The 16,722-nt window shown below is 45.8% G+C and overlaps 1 long non-coding RNA gene across 16 annotated transcripts in view; it reads right to left on the reverse strand.

Moving 5' to 3' along the window:
- Window positions 1-16,722, reverse strand: part of LOC310899314 — a 284,820-nt gene that overhangs the window by 51,803 nt on the left and 216,295 nt on the right. For 14 of the 16 annotated variants that reach the window (XR_014584170.1, XR_014584171.1, XR_014584172.1 and 11 more), the window contains one exon: window positions 6,193-9,798. This is a non-coding gene — a long non-coding RNA (uncharacterized lncRNA). The remainder of the gene's footprint in view (window positions 1-6,192; window positions 9,799-16,722) is intronic. The other 2 variants (XR_014584183.1, XR_014584184.1) reach the window with 2 other exon arrangements.

A 16,722-nucleotide genomic window follows, 5' to 3' on the forward strand; every position in this document is an offset into this window, starting at 1 on the left:
TGGAGTTTTACCAAAAATAACATTTGGTTTATTCCCCTTGCACCTACATTCGACTGTATTCTTTTATGTCAACGGCTCAGACATCTAAGTATACCTACGAAGGAGCGTCATAAAGGACTTCTTTCCTGTTAATCTTTCTTTAGGATTGACAAATGAAATGCATTTTTCCTGGACTGATAAAATGTCTGCCATGTGAGTAATGGATCCCGCAAAGCTCAAGGCCTTCCCTGCACCCAGTGCATCTGTGCAGGTGAGTCAAGTTTGTCTGCTTTGCTCCTGTAAGCTAAGTCTGGATTTCATAGAGCCATTAAGTAACTCATCTCATAAATCCATATAGCGCCACTAGTACCCTTAAATCCTCTCAAAATAATTATGTTGCTTCTACCACAGGTCAAAAACTTTGATGTGTTGTTAAGCACCCGCTGCGTCCCACTCTCCAAAGGAACAGAACAAGTCAGGGTACAAAGCAACTGGGTCCTCTCCCAGGTGGGATGGGGAATCCCCATGAACCTGAGAGACTCACTATTTGCCTGTCCACCCGGATACGTGCAGGATAAAGCAATTTACCAGCGGCCATTTTTCATCAGTGAATTATACTAATGAATGCATTCATCTCTTTTTTAGTTCTCTCTCCAGCTTTTTGAGTTATGCAGTTGATATTAATTACTGAAAAGCATTCACTATGTTGCAGAGGCCCTGTAAACAAGCAGAGTATTCCTTGCCAAAAGGGCGCAGCAAGGTTAAATACTGAACACCACTTGACGAGATTCTGCAGAGATTTTGGACATATGGAGCCATGAAAATGCCTGAGGCTGTCATCAGATCCACTTGGAATCCGTAATCAGGATGAGCGAGCTGATTGTCTTTGCTTTTCATAATTCTGCGTTTGAGCAGTAACTCTCCAAACTATCTCATCCCACAATGTCTTGGCGAAACTTTCATTTTGTGTACACAGCTAGGCAGGCTCTGCTTGCTTTGATTTTATTTCATGGCATTTTTCTCTTGTCTTTGTTTCACGTTTGGAGGTGCCAGCTGAGTGGCTGCTGTTTTTAAGGACTTCTTTTCTTTGCATGCTTCTTTAAAGTGATTTGTTGGTATTGAGTATGATGTATTTTAAATGTCTAAAATAGACTGCACTGGGTGCAGGTTCAATATAAATTGATTTGAGACTGCAGCTGCCATGGTACCTTCATATACTAAAACCAGAAGGTATCATAGTTTCTAAAGCAGTGAATGTTAGCACCTGAGAAGAACTCACTATCGTCCAGGTTCAGACTACAGCCCATTTCCTTTTTTTTTTTTAATAGGTGAAAGTTATTCTCTGGCCTGTAGATATTTAGTTTTCTGTACTTGAAAATAAATCAAAATTTATTTTCCACTCATGCGAGGAGAATAACTTCGTGAACTCTAAAGTGAATATTGCATTGAAAACCTGCATGAACATATTCACACAGCACTTACTAAAATGACAGGAACCCCAAAAAGGCTTTTGCTGCAGAGGGGTGGGAAGAGCTCACAAGTGCCTACTACGGGTTATAAGCTCCAAATTTCAGCTCTGTTCTCCGATCCACAGGGGCAATTCCTCTTAACCTGATCCCAAAGTCTGTGGCAAACTGTTGTATTTAAGAGCCCTTGGGAGAGTATTTCACAGGATGGAGATTAGAAAGCAAGAACGGAAAACTGGAAAGTGCTTCGTGATGTCTCTTTAACAGCTTAGGATTGATTCATTTTCGTATTTTTGTCTGGGTCTTACTCACTGCTGCCTCATAGATCAATGGCACGACGGAGTTCCAGCTCATGTTGATGCAGCGTATGGGAATGGGATCCATTATCTTTAGTTCCCAGGACTATAAAATGTCTAATAAACTCAGCAGCAAGAGCGCTGGATTTGCGCGGCACTGCCAGCTGCTCTAGCCTTGCTGTCTATTAAGCTGTGTTTTTAGTTTCATTATTGATGGGGAATGCTGATAGCCTAGCAAATGATGTCGCTTGCAGATTTGAGGCACCTTCCTAAAGCCTCGATGACATTAGGGGGTTCAGAGAGGCTAACATTGAAGAAAAAAAGGTCAGGAAACAGCACCCACAGAGTAAATTCATGGTTCACCTGAGTTATTTCTCCTTTGGAAAGCAGGAGGCCTCCAATGCTGTGCCCGTGGGATTTGTCCGTGAGCGCTCTTTGCAGGAGACAAGGGAGAACAAAAATCGTGTGTAGCAGAGCAAGAAGGAGACCTAGCTGTGGGAGCTCAGGGCTCACCTAGCCTGTCCCCATCCTGCCTCCTCCTCCTCCTTTCTCTTCTGCAGACTCTGGATCAGAGAACAGGGGAAATCCCCAGTTCATCACCTAATTAAAAAATATCTGCTCATTTTCTCCTAAGCCTCTTACTCCTATGCCAGCCTGGCTTGTAAAGGTGACTTGTGCTGCGGTGCCTCCACTTGCAGGGAAGGAGGAGAGAGGGATTCATGGTGCAATGAGAAATCAATTTAAATTAACACGGGCACAGTCAATCCTTAGTCATGTCAGCATCTCGGGCTGGCTGCAGGAATCTGAGCAGCAAGTTCAAATGCCTCGGGCTCAAATATTCATCCCCATGACAGAACCCGAGGCAGGGTATCCCTGAGCACGTTTGCTGCTCCAGCACTGTTCTCAGTCTCTCCCCTGGCTGTTTACATTACAGCTTGACGCTCCCCTGTTTTTCCCACCCAGAGCTCTGTGGCTCCTGCGACACCTTTGGGATTAACTCCATAACCACTCTGAAAATGGTGCAAAACCCGACCTACGGAAGTTGCTGTGGTGGGGCGGGGGAGCAGCTCTCAACTCCATTTCGCTTGTTCCCTGCGCGTTGCCACAAGGGGCACATTCCTGACCAGTATTAGTTTTTATTGCTTTCTTTAGTCTCCTGGGACACGGATATCAAGCACAGCTATGGGAAATCAGCCAACATTTTTGGTCTCTAGCATCTTTAGTTTAGGTACTTCAAATCAGTAGCAGGCACTCAAATGGAAGTTAATATGAGCCAGCACCCACAGCTCCTACTTAATCCACTGCATATTGATGCCTTTGAACAATCTTTGAACAATCTCCAGATATTCTTTTAGTGTTTAAATATTTGAATTCCTACTGAACTGTGGGCATCTGTTCATGAGAAGAGAAGCCTCTATCCCTCAAGCAGGATCTGTTTCTGTTCTGGACATCTGTGTCACCTCTTTGACAAAGGAAGGCCAAATTTGTAGTATCAATGCTGGTATGAATGCAGAAGAAAATGTTCCCTCAGGTCTCACCTGGGCTACAGTCTGTACGGGCAGTGATTATAGTAGCTATCACCCGTGCTTGTAGCCTGGGTGCTCTTGGTTTGTACGTCTGCTGTCGCTGCCTGTGCCCTTGGGTGTCTTCTCTAGCGTTTCCGTCTCGCATTCCCTGCCGTCAGAAGCTGCAGCACCAGGACAAATCTGTTCAGTGCTGGTGTATTTCTGCCAGCTTTTCTCCAAGGAACAGAAAGAAAGAAGCTTGTGATCCAGAAGGACTTTACTTTAAAGATCATGGATCAGGGGTTTTGTGCAAACTACTTTCTGAAATTATTGAAAATCTGCCATAATTACTGGGTATTTCAAAATATTCCAGGGAGAACTTCCGGGCCCATCTGTTTTTCCCTTCTCTTCACAGCCACGTGGCTTCTCAGTCATTAGACATGCAGAAGGATGGCTTTCGTGAAAATGGAGGAGATGGCAATGATGTGTTTGACAAAATGTGACTTCTGCCAGGTGAAGCGGTGTATCTTGATCAGAAGACACCATGAGGCAGAGGATTCATTACCTCCATCGACAGCTTGTTCGGAGCTTTTCACCCATCTTCTTAAAAATGCATTCCTACCGCCTCCGATTCGTCCGTCTCGAGCTTCCAGCTAATGGTTCTTGTTATCTACCACATTAAAGGGCTTCACAGTTCCCTCTGTTTCCTTTCCGCGAAGGTAATGGTACATTGTAATCAAGCCACCTCTCGGTCGTCTTTTTGATAAGCTAAACAGATTGCGCTCTTTATGTTTCTCACTCTAAAGCACTTTCTTCAGCTCTTAAATCATTTTCGTGGCACTTGCTGTGGCTTTTTTCTGTGCAGTCACCAATTTTGTTACACTCTTATTAAAAAAGATGAACCTTGGAGCTGAGCGCAGCGTCAGGAACTGGCCTCATTGAGACTGCATGCAGCCTAAAAAGCCTGTGCCTGCATCTGCCCGCATTCCCCTCTTTGTATACAGGGATCATTTCACCTCTTTTTACTGTGGCTTTCCCCAGTTGCTTGTCCACTGTGCCCTTAAACCATACGCGGTTATTGCAGGGTTTTCCTGCTGCCCTTAGCCTGTATTTAGATGTGATTGTTTGAGCAAGCCTATCTTACACCATCCTCAGTGCGATTGAATTTCTCTCAGGGACTTTTAGCGGGAGAGCTGGCACCTAGTGCGGGATGTTGAGCCAGTGCCTCCTGTCCAAGCTCCAACAGGAATGCCCTGGGAAAGGACCACAGTCCACAAAAGATCATAAAATGAATCTTCCAGGTCTGTTTCTTCAGGCAATAAAATGGAAAAAAAAAAAAAAAGGAAGCCTTTGGCTCCATCAGTGTGGTTAATGCTCCTGGCCCCATCCTTGTGACAGCTCTTTTCTTACCTGCCACATCTGCGAATTGGTGAAGTTTAAGATTTCGTTGGTAGTCTTGGGTGGAAAATGCCTTCCATGTCTCGACATTTCTGGAAATACCTGTCTGAATCCCACTCGAAAATAACTCGTGAAATCAGCTCTTCATCCATTTACTGCAATCTTTACTGATACTGCAGACTGCTCACTTTTTAATCACCGTGCGTTACGCTACTAAGTGAAGCACCCGACAGTGGAAGGAGGTTAGCCATCGCACCAAATCCATCATCAGAAAGGCAAGTAGTTTTTGAGGCAGGGTTTCTATTCCTAATAATGCTGACTGACATTAATTATCACTTAAAACCCCCCTTTGTCAGCACTTCCATTTGGCATAGGAATGATGCCAGGAGGCTGCTCCAGCAGCAGGAAGAATTAATGCCCAGGTCCGCACTAGGTCCCTGGCGGTTGCTGCAGTGTTGACCACACACCGGCGGCAGAAACGGGAGGTGCTGCCCTCCCCTTCCCAAACCCCTCGTTTTTCCAATTGGGTTTGCACGCTCGGGCCTTTACTCCGCTGCTTGGCTCCACTTTATGAGCGCGGCAGGGTGATTTATTGCAGCCTTCGAGTGGGAGACACAAGGGTCGGTCCCGCGGGGCTGGCTGAGCCCCCTCCCCGTGTGCCTCTGCAGCCACCGAACTGCTCTTTGCACGGCACGCGGTGGCAGAGCAGGAGGCACTCGCCCATTAAAATGCTTTCAGTGGTTGTCCTCACGACTTAAATAAAGGCTTCTGGTTTTCCAGGCGAGGGTTTTCGAGGTGTCCGTCTCTTCATTCTTCTTTTTTTTTTTTTTTTTTTTGTCCTTCACGTGTTGTTATTGCTTCCATTCCTTAAAGCGCCGCAAATTGCAAGCCTGTGGCTTGCCGTGAAGGCATGCTGGTAAATGATTTATAGAGGGTCCTACAAATCATGTTGCACAGAGCGCAACCCCTTCCCCCACAGCAACAGTCATCATTTTAGAGCAACGCAGCCTTCAAGGGAGCTAAGCTGTCCTTTCCCTGCTGAGATTTAGGAAGCCAAACAGTACAATGCAGCTAAAAGTGAGAGTAAACACGCTGCAGTAATAGCCTGGCATTTAAGTTTCAGCAGGGCTTAAGGTGGCCTTGCTTATCAGCGGAATTACATTATAACACCAACTGGTACCCGCACATGGTTGTGATGCTTTTACAGACACAAAAGAGAAGCCCAATATATGAATATGTCAGCAAGGAGTTAAAATTACTTGGAGGACTAAAAGGCTAGCAGAAATGTCTGACAGTGAAATGAATTGCTGCAATCTCCGGTATTAATTGTGGTCTCAGCCCTCGCCACCCGGTCGAACCTCGTGGTGGTTGCAGCAGAACTGAAAGCGCCACGTGGCCCTGTGGTGATAACCTCAGGCCCTTCTGGCCAGAGATTTCCAAGAGCCATCACACACAACTCTCCGCAGTGCACTAGAAATGCTGCAAGATCGGAGATGGGAAGCCCTCAGCCTGCCCTGGCCCTGAAACACAGAGAAGGGATGCTCTTACCTGGCTGTCGGCGCAGGACGTCTGAGGATCCCTCCTGGTCTCAGCTGGCTCCGGCATGAGGTGAACGTGGAGAGCTGGTCGAATTGACGACGCTGCCTTCCTGTCCCCCTTGTTCTCCGTGCTGATCACGGACTCACAGAGTAATTTGGAATGGGAGGGAGCTCAGGGTCATGTAGGGCAAGCCCTGCGTGGAGCAGTGCCAATTAAATCCGGCTGTGCAGAGCCTTGTCTAAACGGGTTTGAGCATCACCAATGGTAGAGACCGCAGCCTCTGTGGGGTCCTGCTCCCATCTTTTCACTGCCTTTCTCATGAAAAAAAATCTTGGCTAATATCTAATCCGAATTTCCTGCATGCCAGCTCACATCCATTGCCTCCTGCACAATTCAGTGCCTCTTGTCCTATCTGGCAGCACATCTGGGAGGTGTCTGGTCCAGGCTCTGCACTTCAGGTAGCTGTTCCAGGTCCAAAAAGCAAAACCCCACACTTTGCCAGCTCTGTTGAATGCAGTGGCTCCAAAGAGTTAATACAATAAAACATCACAAGGAAAACAGTTCTGGTGCCTAGAAAGGAACAATTCGCCAAGCAGTGAAACAACTGGAACAGCAGATTGCAATTTCGACAAAATATTTTGCCAAGCAAGTTGCCAAAAAGTAAAAATGAATATATATATATATATATAGATCTAAGTAAATTAAACGTTCGTCTGGGACTGGGAAGGGGGTGTTTATCAGCAAGTTATGACCTCTTTAAGATAATCCAAACATTCCTGGAGCTATAGACGAATGTCTGAGCAAGACACACCATCTCTTTAATGGAAAAGTGAATTCCAGCCCCTGTGATACTCCATCTGATGAGGACACTTAGCTGTGATGGGGTGGAATAAAGTGCTTTATTACACTAAAGTGAACCACGCTGGGAGTGTTGGGGATATGGTTAATGCAAGTACAGAGAAATTACACAGTGTCTGCTTTGACTTTCTGATTTCCTCTAATGGACACACGGCTCCCAGTCCAAGTGCTCAGAGAGCTTTGTGCCATGCCATTTTCTCCAGTTATTAGCTGGGCTTTTCCTCCAAAGTCCTTGGCAGCAGCAGACTCATTGACAAACCTGGCATTTGCAGCTGGGAATTTAGAGAGCTGGCATCTTGGGTCCGGCATCCCTCCTCTCAATCCAATTTTCCTCTAATGACGCATTAGGCATTTTAACTCATTAATTGATGTCACCTGTACTCTGCAGGAAATGCAGCAAAACCAACACTTCCCTGTGAGGTTTTGGCTGTGGATTTTGTTAGTTCAGCACTCATCCTCTGACCGCAGCTATTTTTCTCTTTCTGAGATCCATCTCAGCTCCCTGTTTTGATGCTTCGCTGGTAAACGCAGCAGTGCATCGCGCCGCTGATGGGAGAAATTTCCTGCCTGAGAACTGCTTTACTGGTGCAAAAGGGCTGCCGAACACACATGTATATGTGTACGTATATACATTTACAAAGGGGCCACTTTGTCCTGCAGCCTCCTGTCCTGCCATCCCCTCTGTTTCCCTCTGCCTGCCCTCCAGTCTCTGCCAGTTTAAGTTGAAATCTGTCTGAATTCCCCACCGGTGTGGGATATTCTCCTCTATTTTCGTCTCTCTTCCCATCCATCCCCTGACCATTTTCCCCCCCACTGCTCCTGAGCGGGGCGTGTTGTGTGGAGAGGAGTTACTGAAACGGTCTGGCTTCAGATTTGTCTTGGTCTTGTCCAGGCGATAGGGAAATGCATGCAGAAATAGTCTCCTAGGAAAACCGACCGTGGAAAATGCAGCTTAAGGAGCAATAAAAGAGTTTACTGCCGTCACGCAGGCACTGACAGGAGAATTTACGTCTCCCACCGAAAGCTCCCCTGGGGGCACCTCTGTCGTGGGCCGCGGAGACAGCAGCGGGCCCACGCGACCGCCCCGTGCACCACAGGGCCCTTCTCTCCCCTCCCGGGGGCTCCTCCGCATCCCCTCCGCCCTCCGCAGTAATTTTCCGCTTGTTGCCTTTTGTCACGGTCCTCACCCCTGTTACAAGACCCCGCTGACCTCCCGGGGCACCAGGCTCTTGGCTTGCCACCCCAAAGACTCTCGCACACAGGCTGCCTCAGCGCTGGTGCGCGCTGGCTGTGGGGAGGCCTCAGAGGGTTTTCTGGTCTTATTTCATCTGGGCATTTATGTCGCTTCCGAGCCTGCAGCACAAAATTCAAGGGCAAGCTAACATTTAGGCCTGCTGCTGTCGAAAACGGCAGTGGAAGACTCGTGTTCCTACACTGAGGACTCCTTGGGGCGCGTGGGTGAGGCAGGCCGAGAGGCTCGGCACCTCAGCAGAGAGCTGAGAGCCCCACAAACCATGTCCCCCTTGGGCTGTTCCAACACTTTTGGGGTTGCATGGGAGAAGGGAGGCAGGGTCCTCACTGGGATTTTTTGGGAAGAGCTTTCCTATGGGGGCTACGTGAGCAGGCAGCGCTCCAGCAGTCCCCTGTGCTCCGAAAAGCCTCGCAGAGCCGGGCGAGGGTGAAAAGCAGCACGTGGCCCTGAGTGCTCATCGTTCCCCAGGATGGGGACAAAGGCACTGCAAGGGCTTGACAAGTTTGTGTACAGGCATATTTTCCTGAGAGCCATTTCCCCAAAGTCTTTGTAATTTTTGTTTTGTTTTGTTTTTTAATCTCAAGCTCTTTTTCCTGCTTTATGTCATGCCTTCCATTTTAGAGATGTCAGATGATCTGTGATAAACTGACAGTATGTGCAGGAGCAGCAAGGAGACGAGGTCCATTTTAATGAGACTAACTCTACTGGGTAGTGCAAACTGTGCCTCAACAAGCCCTTGGATCTTGTTTCCCTTTGCAAAGCGCCTTAATGGCATAAAAGGATTTTTGCACAAATAAGGAAAGGCAATTCCCCAAACAGATTTCTTTCAGTAGCCATTGAAATGGAAAGCTGCCACCGAGAATTGCATGATCCCCTCTAAGAGGTAAGCACGATCAGAAATCAGTATTCTCTCAGATCTTGAAAACAGACTGAAATATTTCCGAATAAATTGGGTGTTTGCTTGGGGCTCACCATTCACCCAGCAGATCCTGCCCACTGGCCCTGAGATTTAATGGCACATATGGACACTCTTACCCAGTGCTGCCCACAAATGACCCATTCCTTCAGCGGAGCAGGCAGCTTGGATGCTGGTGAGGTGGTAAAGGAGGTAGGAAGACTGGGGACGTATAGCAAATCTCAAGGCAAACGTGAGAAGGCACCACACTGTTCTTGAGTCCTTGGTCATTTCAGTAAAAGATTTGGGTGCTTTTCATTGCCTACGTGCCATCATCATTCCTTGTGGATGAAGAAGTCAAGTCAACAAAAAAGCTTTCGGTGCTGCTACCACCTTATAACTAGCATGTCGGTAGGCAACCACAGGCACATGCTAAGTCATTAGTCCTTCAGGTGGGCTGGCCTCATGCTTCCCACTGGCAGCCAATGTGATCTGGGTGAATTTCGGAGAGGCAGTCAGAGTTCAAGCACGGTCAGCTGTGCAAGGCCCAGGCTCATGATGGCTTTTTTTTGGCTGTTGGTTGTGGCCATGTCTGTCTCAACTCTCACTCCTGGAAAAAACAGAAAGTCTTCACTTAGGTCTTCACATAAGGAACTCCTCAGCATAGGGCAGAGGCTTGAGCTGCAACGCGATTACGTACAAACCTTCAGCAATTCAGTAATTCCAAAAAAAATAAAATAATTAATCATACCAGCACCAGGTAAATGCACAAAGACAGCTAGGTCTGGTCAAAGCTGCAAATAAGAGCTCTCTTTCAATGCTTTATTTTTAACCTAGACACCACTAGCTTAATGTGTTCTGGAGCATCTACAGAGAATAACTTTAATGGAATATATTTTTTTAAATCTTGCTTTCCAGGGAAGTAGTTTTTTATCTACTACTCTTTCCTGAGCTATTTTTGGACCCCAAGGCATGAATTCTAACATTTTCTGGGCAACACTATGAAAAAGTGAATAGATGAATAGAAGATGTAAGATACTCCAGACTGCCTAAGAGTTATGCAGTCCAGTTTTCCCTGTTCTCTCTTGAAATATGGATTTAGTGAGGGTTTGTTCGAGCCTGCAGGAAATCTTATTTAGCTATGTATTAAAAAATAATAATAATCAAATGTTCTGATCTTAACTTGCATTTCTGACTACAAATGATTCCTGTATTTTTTCAGGTAGGTCTGGAATATTTCTCCAAGATAATTTTGATCTATTCTTAAATTTCCTCTGTTTATAGAAATCAGATTTATTTAAATAGATGTAGGAAATGCCATATAGCTAGTGATGAGAGGATATTAACTGATTTTTAAAGGCCCGATCAGAACAACTGCAGGGAAGAGGTCAATATTAACTTGACTGTTATTCTCATTGTTATTCTTGACTTCAGTAATATTAGATGCTAAAACAGGCTCCCAGATAAGAATTGCAAATCTTGCATTTGAGAAGAAAGGAAGTGTGATCCTAGAAAACAGATGCAGAGTTCTCCAGATCTCTGTGAGTGTCCAATCTTTACACGTCTGATCGATAGTTTTAGCAGTGGGACAGATGTGTGATGTATTCACATTCAGATCTTTCTAAGGAAGGCAACAAAACAGTACTAAAATGTCCCGTTGCTGCTCAGTGAGGAGATGGCATTCACCGGGGGAGGAGTGGGAAGCTTGCCTTGCGGAGGCACAGGCAGCCGTAGCTACAGGAACATTTTTAGATTAAGGTGAAGGCAGGAAGGTGATGAAGAAAGCTTTGATTTCTGTCCATTGGGACAGCAAACAAGTGAAATAAATAGGGCAGGTGGGCGCACACAAGGGAACTGAGGAGTGCCAGGGGAGCATCAATATCAAGGTAACACCCAGGGTGATGGAGTGGGGCAGGCGCATTGAGACGGTGCTTGACCCTACCAGCAGACCTTACCCTCTCTCTTCTGACAGCTAGCACAGATGTTTTCTCTGTACTCATATTGCTCCTTTAGGGACCCTAACCATCACTAACAGCATCTCAGGGGCAAAAAAGGCCAGGGCCTTTGGGTACCACAGATTTCATCTATAGCCATCAAACAGGAGGTACATGCCAGAGGCCATCTGGAATACAGCCAGTGCCAATTACTGCCCAGTGCCCTAAAAACAGCTCTGAAAAGGAGTTAACAGCATCACAGCAAATGCCTGCTTGTGGGTTCTTTGTGTCTCACCTCACCGCGGCCAGGCTGACTCCCCAGGCTCCCATATGACAAGAGACGCAAGAAGCACCGGCAGTGCAGAGATTAGAGAGGCATCAAAAAAGCCCCCCCCGCACAGTGGACCTGGGGAATCTTTGATGGGTTTGAAGCCCTAAAAGGGGGTCTCTGTGTTCTGGTATTGCTTGAACCTCCACAAAGGAGATGAAAAGAAGGAATAAAACATCTGAACAGCCCAGTCTGCCCTGAATGGCGCGCATTCATTATGGCAAAGATGGATTTCTTCTGGTCCCTCCTCCGTATCCTCCTCCTCAGCGAGGGCAGTGAGGATCTCAATACTCCAATTACAGGATATTCATATTAAACAGAGAAGGGGGACAGCAAACATTTAGGATATGACATCTGAGAATCCAAGCAGCCAGCAGAAACCTGGAAGAATGACTGAAATGACCCTAATGGCTCAGCTCCTCACAAGCCTTAGGTGCAGGCTTAAATTGGCTCCTAGCAGACAGCCTTACACTTGGCTTAAGTCGGGTCCCAGATGTTCCCACTTCACCAAAGCCACTGTGAAATGGGACTGGTGGCCCCAGCTGGACACTTGGCTGCACCTTACTTCTAAGCCCCGCAGCACAGGGTCTGCAGCCAGCCTTGCTGCTCGCTCTACCCAGGTACAACACCACCCAGCCAACATCCGTCAGGTGTTTTTGATGCTCGTGGCTCAGAAACCTCTTTGTCCCTTCAAACTTTCCCAAAACTTTTTGCTTCCCGCCCTTTCAGATGGAAACGAAAATGCAGGCTAAGAAAAAATGGCATTAATAATACAAACTGGGGCCTTTGGGAGAAAATTTTAGTTTTGGAAAGCGACTACTCAGCACGAATATGTCGTGCTATCAGAAGTTTACCTGGATTTTCTTGACTTCTCACAAATGCATGTATTTCTCTTCTGCCACACATAGTCCTTTTTCCTTATTTAATTAGGGCGTAATTATAAGCGTATAACTAAATTAGAAGAAATAAATAGAGATTCATCCCTTCAGTAGGCATTTTTCTTGGAAAATAAATGTTCCCCTTCTTCTTCAGGTATTGGTTTTCTTCAGTTTTGTTTCTCTATTTTTAATTTAAAGGTACTTCTCTTATGTTTTATTCACTTGTTTTCATTAGGTAAAAGAATGCTTTGGCATGAAAACCTGTCCTGAATGCACTGCCTGTTTGACAGATACATACAAAGACTTGAAACATGAGAGGAGAAGCGGATGGTTGCAAGCAAAAAAAAAAAAAAGCCTAAACAAAAGAAAGGAATTAAACCCAGCACCAGGGCACGTACTGAAACCACGCGGCTGTCATTGTGTGCCCTGATTCCTAGGAGCGATGCAGAGCATCCTGCTTGGCAGGATAAGACAGACAGACCTCGAATACGAATCTCTACTGCCTTCTGAAGAGGTAGGGCCGTCCTTTTTATCTCCGGATCGATCCTGACCAGTTTACTGCACGTAGCTACTGCTTGAATTTCAAATGCTGAGTGCTGGTATCCGCGATTGGCCGTGCACAGTAAATCACATGCTAATGTTGCTCTGTCTTGACTGGATGAGAATAAACATCATAATCAGGAAAAGGCCTTGGAGGAGCCACTGTGGCTTTAAATCTCTCAGGGAGCAGCAGCAGTTTCAGGAGAAGCGGCTGATAAAGCGGATTAGGGAATTCTAGAAAATTTAAAACCCGCTCCTTTCTGGGCCACACAGGCTCTGCCCAGGGCGTCACTGCTGGCAAAATTAGGCTGCTGCAAAATTTATCACCAGGGTCCCAAATTTCCATTTCGATTTCTCCCGTCCCAGTCCCACACGCGTGCCCAGTCAGATCCTGCCCGCCCCCCCTTGCCCGCTCCACACCAGCACCAGCCCCGGGCATCACCCGCGCTTCTTCTGGGGGTGCTCAAGATGCCTGCGGGCTGGCCTTCCAGCAGCACGAGGAAAGCAAGGGCAGCCGCCGGCGTTTGTATGGGTTATTTATTGCTTCTTTTCGCTGTATTCCCATCCCTACGTTATCTTCCACGGCCAATAAATTCCGCTCAGGAGTTCACCCCAGGAAAGGATGCACAAGCCAAGGACCCGGCATCCTTTTGCAGGCATCAGCAGGGCTCTGCTGGGCTCCACAGCCCCATTTGCCCTCCCAGCCACGGCGATGCTCAGCTGTTTCCAGCAGCACCAGAGCAGGGCTGGTTAGCCCTCAAAACGTTGTCTAAGGAATGGAAGAACTGCAAATGATGAGATTGCTGGTGACAAAGCAGTCCTGGAAAATGTTTGGATGAACTTTTCTTAGCCGATCTGCTTCCCTGTCACCCCTGCCCCTCCGTGCCCTCTGTTCATATTACTCTCCTGGTCATTAGCAGGAAGGTTCGCAGACAGTCATTAGGTGAATATTCGTAAACATCCAGCACGCTGCCAGTCACAGGACAGGACCAGGCTGTATTAACCCTGGGCCTGAGCAGAGTCAGCCAAAAGAGCTTGAAATATGCAATGTGTGCCTTTGTGGAGGAGCCTAAGACCTAGTACTGATGTCATGACTAGCTGAAATGATGTCTAAATTTGAAAAGAAAAAAAAAAAAAAGACTTCCTCAGAGGTATTTTGCAACTGTAAATGAGCCATAACTTGAATAATCTACGAGCTATGATGAGCTGCTATTACCATTTGAGTTACACTTCCCTCAGAAAGTCATGAGGGGTTCTGGCCCCAGATTATGGTTCCCTCCTGACATGTGAATCGGTTGTGCATATGGAAATGGAGTTGTCCAGGGTGTCACCACCTCAAGGTGAGCGATAGCTTCAGGAGGAAGGGTGGAGAATAAATGTTACTGCAAGAAAAGCTGCTGAATTTCCTTTTGAGAGACTGATAATCCCGCAGGCTTCTGCAGAAGCAGCTTTTGATTATCATTGCTGATGATATTAGAAGACATCTCTGGAGTCTGTCTTTTAAAAAATGTTTCCCTAGTGCTACTTGAAAACATATGGGTTGGGAACTGAAGTGAAAAACTGATGTTTTGCTAACTCTCTTGGCATGATGGAGGCTTAAAAATGATGTGCCTGATACCGGAGATGCATTTTTAACAGTAAATGAAAGCAGACTGCATAAAAATTCAAAATACTAGACTGGTAAATGTGGATGAGAAATGAAGCTGGAAGAAGAAAAAGGGGCTGGTTAAAGAACCAGATGAGAAAAGATGGATCAGACCTACAGCTGGGCTCAACTGGAGCAGCTCTACCAGCTTCAGCAGATCTGTGTTGGGTTGCTTGGACTCACTGAAGATCCAGATGTACACTAGCAACTTATAGGATGGATTTGACTAAAGCAGGTCTAACACAGCATTTTCAAATGCAACAATTTCCTGAGGGCCTCATCAAGTAATAGGACAGGCAAGACTGCTGTTTGGAAGGTAACAATCTGGATGGGAAAGGGTCAGAGAGATGGAGCCAGTGTCAGTGTATTTTGCCAGTTCCAGCTCTCATACCAGCAATGCCTAGAGAAGTGGCATCCTGGCTTCAAAGGACGCACATCTACATGGCTTACTGAAAGGAAAGAGGAGGGGAACAAAAGGGAAGAGAACAGGAAAGAGGAAGGCTACACATCCTGGAAAGCTTCTTCAGTCTAGTAACTCATCCATCCATCTGGGAAACTAGTCTGTAGTTGTAGTATCTAACACGGACATCACACACAGAAGTTCATGCCCCAGATCCAATGGCTCTTATCCACACAACTTAAACCTATTTCCAGAAAACACACATTAAAACACAGGAAATGTTTTATACTGGAATAAGTGTGTCCTATACTGGAGTTGGATGAGGTTAGTTTTGCTGGTTTAATAGGTCATACCAAGGAAAAAAGAAAAGAATAAAAGAAAAAAGAAAAAAAGAAAAGAAAAAAAGAAAAAAGACAAAGACAAAGAGGAAAAAGATAAAAAGAAAAATGAAAAAAGACAAAGCATTATGCTGATACCATTTTGAAGTTTTCATTGGGTAAAACACTGGCCTTCAACAAGACAGAAAGCTGGATAGGCTTTGTCCCACCAGCTCCACCAACTGCAGAAAAATTATTTTGAGGCTGCTGCAGAAGAACTTTTGAAATAAAGTTACTTTGGCAAAGTGCAGAATGATTCTGTCTGTTGACTGGTTGTGCATTTTCTGAGCACCTGCCAGCAATGACTGCTTTTGTGAACTTCTGAAAGGAAAAAAAAAAGTGTTTCCTTTCAGTGGCTTTCCGTTCCACCTCTTCGTCTCCTTTGGGCCCCTCAGTCAGCACATGCATACCCACACAGAGAGTCAGATGACCAGCAGATTGGTGCTACCAAATTCCTTTGCCTTCCAAAATTTTAGGTGATGATCTTCAGGAGGTTTGTGTGTGGTCGTAAGACAAAAATGCAAACTGCTGTTGAGGTTGGCATCCTTGTGCACCAGTATGGGCAAGCCCTCCATCTGCTCCACTTCTGTAAACAGGTTGGATATTCCCCCTACCCAGGAAGTGTTTCTTAAGATGCCAGAGCTTGCATTTTTGCTGTATGCTGGTTACAGCGTCTGCTGAAGCTGTAAGGTTCTGCAGCATCCTAAAGGAACGGTAGATCCTAAAGGCAGTTCTCGTCTTTATCCACAATCAATTAACATAATCTATTTCTATGATTTTCCCAGGCCCTGTTTTACAACCTCTAACTAGGAGCTTAACCTCTTTTCCAAAAACCAACATGGATAAAATACACTTAACATTGCTCACAGTTCTTACAGAAAACAGAACGGGTTTTGCATTTGGCTACACAAAGAAGTTTTATTTCAGTGACTTCAGGCACTAGGATTTCTCCAGATGTGACTCAAGCCATGATTTTCCATTGAAATAAGCTTTTATGCTTTATCCAAGAGATAGAGCACATTCTGAGAAAATTCAAATGATTTTATTCTAGCCTATGTCTAATTAAATTGAACAATAAAAATTGTTATCCTTTTATGACCGCCAGCCAATTAACTGACCTGGTGATAGGGAATTAAGTCAGTCTTCTTCCTTTGAAATGACAGCTGAAATAACAGCGGTACGGTTCTTTGTCTACTGTGTGAGTGCTGGAGAGGAGGCAGAGAAGGAACAGGATGATAGACAGACAGAAAAATCCTGCCCCTGTTGCAATGCTGAAATGCTTCCCATTAACTTTCTGAAGGGCAGGATCTCCCCCATTGTGTCACCTCTCCTAGGAAGGCTTCACAAAAAACAGGTAAACAAAAAAACCATGCTTCTATTGTGATTTATACTATTCCACAATTTGTTCATTTGAGAAGCTCCGGGAGTATAT

This window comes from Anser anser (assembly GCF_964211835.1).
Source record: "Anser anser genome assembly, chromosome: 4".
Taxonomy (NCBI): Eukaryota; Metazoa; Chordata; class Aves; order Anseriformes; family Anatidae; genus Anser; species Anser anser.